A 6000-nucleotide genomic window follows, 5' to 3' on the forward strand; every position below is an offset into this window, starting at 1 on the left:
TTAGGATTATTTTGTCTATCATTGTTCTTAGTACCTAGAGTGTGCACCTGCATTCTAGGTCCCCTGCATTGTACTACAAGTCTCAGCATGGCAGCACCTCCTATTATGTTTTAAATTAGAGTGTGCAGTCCAAGCCCCTCCCCCATTGCTAAGTTATACACACTTACTGATTGGTCACTAGACCTATCGTCCTGATGTCACAGATGGGAGGGGATTTCAATTTGCCCACCCAGCTGTGAAGTCAATCTTTACAGCAAGTGTATGGGGTGCATGGGTAGAAGCCCGTACAGAGAGATGCGCCGATATGTCTGCAGATATATTTTGCTCATCTGCACTGCTGCACAGCCAATGCCATATGTCTGTGAATGATGTTGTTCACAGGTATATCAGGGGTACACACACACCAACGCTTTCACGATGTATCGGATGCCCGATTGAATGGTTGATATATCGCCCAGTGTGTACACAGCTTTATTACGGTGGAGGAAAGTGACTGTAAAGCCTGAACCCCAGATTATTCAGGTCAAAGCTTCTTCCACCTGTACATAATGTGACCCTGTAACCAATCACAGTAGAGCTCCCTTCTGTACATAGGGCCTGATTCAGACCCGCTCGCGAGCGCTATGCGCTCGCAAGCGGGTCGATGGTGGCCCAGAACGCTTACCGTCTGGGGCCGGCACCACTGACATCACAAGTGATGTCAGTGGGAGTGCTTTCAGCTCTGTTAGAGCCAAAAACACTCAGGGGCTTGCGACAACGAGATCCTACCACAAGGGTCTCGTCACAAGCCCGATGGTTGCGATGGTCTTGACCATCGCGACCATCTTCCTGGCCACCCACAGCTATGCGAGCGGCCAGGAGGCCGCTCTGAAAAACAAGAAGGATGGCCCTGATTCAGAGCGAGCGATCTGTCAGAGCATCCGGCTCTGAATCAGGGCCATAATGCGACCCTGTAACCAATCACAGTAGAGCTTCTTCCTCCTGTACGTAATGTGACCCTGTAACCAATCACAGTATAGCTTCTTCCTCCTGTACGTAATGTGACCCTGTAACCAATCACAGTATAGCTTCTTACTGCTGTAGGTAATGTGACCCTGTAACCAATCACAGTATAGCTTCTTCCTCCTGTACGTAATGTGACCCTGTAACCAATCACAGTATAGCTTCTTACTGCTGTAGGTAATGTGACCCTGTAACCAATCACAGTATAGCTTCTTACTGCTGTAGGTAATGTGACCCTGTAACCAATCACAGTAGAGCTTCTTACTGCTGTAGGTAATGTGACCCTGTAACCAATCACAGTATAGCTTCTTACTGCTGTAGGTAATGTGACCCTGTAACCAATCACAGTAGAGCTTCTTACTGCTGTAGGTAATGTGACCCTGTAACCAATCACAGTAGAGCTTCTTACTGCTGTAGGTAATGTGACCCTGTAACCAATCACAATACAAGTGACAGACACATAGTATAACTTTAGGCAAACTGAGTGATATACAAACCCCACAAACCATGGCTGATGCTGCCACCAGGCGTGAGATAAGGTGACGCTGATAATAATTAGTTGCTACATATATTTATTCCTCTAATTAGGTAGGTGGGATCCACTTTTATTATGGTATCCGGCTGTAATGTGACTTATATTGTGTTATATCGCTCTGCGTGTTATGGCATCCGGCTGTAATGTGACTTATATTGTGTTATATTGCTCTGTGTATTATGGCATCCGCCTGTAATGTGACTTATATTGTGTTATATTGCTCTGTGTGTTATGACATCCGGCTGTAATGTGACTTATATTGTGTTATATTGCTCTGTATGTTATGGCATCCGCCTGTAATGTGACTTATATTGTGTTATATCGCTCTGCGTGTTATGGCATCTGGCTGTAATGTGACTTATATTGTGTTATATCGCTCTGCGTGTTATGGCATCCGCCTGTAATGTGACTTATATTGTGTTATATCGCTCTGTGTATTATGGCATCGGGCTATAATGTGACTTATATTGTGTTATATTGCTCTGTGTGTTATGGCATCTGGCTGTAATGTGACTTATATTGTGTTATATCGCTCTGCGTGTTATGGCATCCGGCTGTAATGTGACTTATATTGTGTTATATCGCTCTGTGTATTATGGCATCCGGCTGTAATGTGACTTATATTGTGTTATATCGCTCTGTGTGTTATGGCATCCGGCTGTAATGTGACTTATATTGTGTTATATCGCTCTGCGTGTTATGGCATCCGGCTGTAATGTGACTTATATTGTGTTATATTGCTCTGTGTATTATGGCATCCGGCTGTAATGTGACTTATATTGTGTTATATCGCTCTGCGTGTTATGGCATCCGGCTGTAATGTGACTTATATTGTGTTATATCGCTCTGTATGTTATGGCATCCGCCTGTAATGTGACTTATATTGTGTTATATCGCTCTGTGTGTTATGGCATCCGGCTGTAATGTGACTTATATTGTGTTATATCGCTCTGTGTATTATGGCATCGGGCTATAATGTGACTTATATTGTGTTATATTGCTCTGCGTGTTATGGCATCCGGCTGTAATGTGACTTATATTGTGTTATATTGCTCTGCGTGTTATGGCATCTGGCTGTAATGTGACTTATATTGTGTTATATTGCTCTGTGTGTTATGGCATCCGGCTGTAATGTGACTTATATTGTGTTATATTTCTCTGCATGTTATGGCATCCGGCTGTAATGTGACTTATATTGTGTTATATCGCTATGTGTGTTATGGCATCTGGCAGTAATGTGACTTATAGTGTGTTATATCGCTGTGTGTGTTATGGCATCCGGCTGTAATGTGACTTAAATTGTGTTGTTTCTACTGCAGGGTCTATAGGGCATCTACAGGATACCTTGGGGTATAGGTGATGACGCCAGGCATCGGGCACCACAGGGTTAAGTTTTTTATCCTCCCAGGATGCACTGGGGTCCCTCTCCTATACCCCGCCTCCGAGCCTCAGGCACTCAGTTTTCGTCGGTGCCCGGCTCGGAGTCGGATGCACCTGTATCAGAGGGGGGTCGATTAAGGCCCCTTAAGTTTCTATGGGCAGCTGTGGCTGCACATTGAGGACCTCATTCAGAGCCGCTCGCAAAATGCGAGTGCTCGCTCTGAATGAGGGCGGCCGCATCTCTAAAATGAGCCGGCCTCCTGGCCGCTCGCTAAGCTGTGGATGACCACCCACAGCTTTAGCGAGCGGCCAGGTTGATGGTCATGATGGTCAAGACCATCGAGGCTTACGACGAGACCCTTGTGGTAGGGTCTCGTCTACCGCAAGCCCCAGTGAGCTTTTGGCTCTATTAGAGCCGAAAGCTCACCAATGACATCACGAGTCGGGAATGCCTCCGTTTGGCAAGCCACCCCCCTGCCCCGCTTACAAAACGGTGCGAGCTGTCAATCACCATCGACAGCCGCCCATTTTGTAGTAAGCCCCGGAGTGAGAGAATTTCTCTCTCGCTCTGGGGCTTGCGCACGCGCAGTGCAGCCGCTGCTTTTGCGCTTGTGAGCGCATTGGCGCTTGCGAGCGGGTCTGAATGAGACCCTGAGTGTACAGCATGGACAGTCAGTACTGACGTCCATGTTGTCACTCCTCCACCCTGCCGGTACCAGAATGCCGGTACCGATCCGGGGATGCTGGTTGGTAACTGGGATCACAGCTAGCGGTGACCCCGGTTACCTGGACTGTGGCTGAATGTACGGGGAGCAGGTAAGTGGCGGGGTCCCGAGGTGGGTCCCCGCTGGTCAACACTGTCCTGAGTCCCCAGGCAGGGGGCTCCCTGGGGACTGGCTGCAGCATGGAGCCAGGTACTAATCCTGCAATTCCACTAACCCCCTGGAACAGCGGGCCGCGGCGGTGCAGAAACATCCAACATCCTGGGGGTTAAATGCAGGCCAGGGGAGCGCGCCTTCCCTGCACAGCAGCCGGCGCCTCCCCTGCTGCACACGTCCTTTCCACTGCGGACTGGCTTATGTGTAGGCGCTCCTTCCCCGGGCCCGCCTCCTTTCTGCTCCTCGGCGGCCATTTTATCTAACTTGGCGAGCGCTATTGGACGCTGATAGCGGTGGCATCGTGGTCTGGTTCCCCCTGCATACCTCTCCTCCAGTAACAAGGTCAGTGTATGCAGCGCTGTTTCCTACCAGGCTCTGTAGTCTGAGTAGTTGATCACAGCTCTGCATTGTATGTGACTTAATGCTAGTACTATCCCTATTCTTCTCTGCTAAAGCCCTTGCGGTGCGGTGTTGCAGGGTGTTATTGCCTCACTGTACAAGTGTTGTTTTGTGAGGTGTCACATACAGCTCCGTTCACTCATCATGTCTGACAGTGAAGCGATTTTCCTCTGCAGCCATAGTGTACCATATGTCAAGTACCATTGGCGTAGGGTGATGGAAATTCTGAGGGGCTATGTAGGGCGTTTTATGTAATGTCACACCCGATTTCTGTCACTGCAACTGTGCAGGAGCCACCCTGGGCTTGTTTTGCTAAGGCACTAACAACCCTTGTGGGCCAGCTAGCGATGCCCCCTGCATTGCCCCAGAGATGGGGTTTTCACAGCACTCAATGGTGCAATCTCCCATACAGGGGTTCCCCAGACAGTTGGTGTTACCCCAGAGTCTCCTAATCTTGCCCCCTCAGGTTGAGCCAGCATGGGTGAATTCCCTGTCCACTATGGTGCAACACCTGTCGGATGTTTTACAGGGGGAGTCATCATTGCGGCTGCATAAGCGACCTTTGCCGTCTCAGTCTGCACAGTATGATCAAGATGATGTGTCGACTGATGACGGTGAAATGTTAGACCTTTCTGACCAGGAGACTTTCCGTACAAGAGAGGCGGAGTCTAAGTCTAAGGTATACATACCGGGCCTTATACGTGCAGTCCGTACAGCCCTAGTTATTGATGAGTATGATCCCCCCGTGACTAAATCGAAATATGCCTTTGAGGATATTAAGGGTGATACCACTGTGTTTCCTCTATCTGGTCAGTTAGTGGACCACTTAGAGGAGGCGTGGAAAAATCCGGGTAAGCGATACCAGCCTCAAAGACGTTTGACCATCACATACCCTTTTGCGGATAATTATTTCTCAAAGTGGGAAACTCCTCCACAAGTGGACTCTCATGTCACATGCCTTGTGAAGAGTGCTACATTGCCCATGCCCTCCATGTCCTCCTTAAAGGATGCTATGGATCGCAAGGTGGAAATATTCCTGAAGTCCATTTATTCCCTTGCTGGGGGAGCGTCCAGACCGGCTATGGCCGTGTGCTGGGTGGCTAGAGCCATGGAGCGCTGGGCTGATAGCTCGGAGGCGTCTCTGGAAACTGACTAGTCACATGACCAGGTGGAGTTAGTGGGTAATCTAAGAGACTTGGCTACATACATTAATGAGGCAGCCTTGGATATGTCTCCTTGCTTCCAGGATCTCCTCGGCAGCAGTGGCTGCTCACTGTACCTTGTGGTTGCGTTATTAGGCGGATGCAGATTCCAAAAGGGGTTTGGAATGCTTGCCTTTTAATGGACAAGTCTTATTTGGGCCTGATCTGGACAAAATTGTGGCTACTCTGGCGGCGGCCAAGTCTGCATGTCTGCCATCAGCTATGGTCCCATCAGGGTCAGGTTCATCGTCCTTTTGGCCTTACAGAACCCAGGGTAAGTCCAAGATACAGTCCTTTCCCAGACAGACAGGAACCAAGAGAACTGCAAAGCCGAAGAAACAGGCTTGGAGTACCAGACGTCCGGCTCCCAAGTCAGATGACAAGCCTTCAGCCTGACGGGGCGGGCCTCTCTTTGGGGGACCCCAAAGTGGGAGGCCGACTTCTTCAATTCACCCAGTGTTGGCATCTGACCACATCAGACACGTGGGTAAGAGAAGTAGTTTCTCAGGGGTACACCCTCTCCTTCCGGCGGAGGCCTCCCAGCCGGTTTTTCACCACAGGTTTTCAGTCCAATCAGGACAAGGCCCTGGAGTTCCAGAAAGTA

The sequence above is a fragment of the Taudactylus pleione genome, unplaced genomic scaffold (genome assembly GCF_031769625.1).
Source record: "Taudactylus pleione unplaced genomic scaffold, aTauple2 ptg002133l, whole genome shotgun sequence".
NCBI lineage: Eukaryota > Metazoa > Chordata > Amphibia > Anura > Myobatrachidae > Taudactylus > Taudactylus pleione.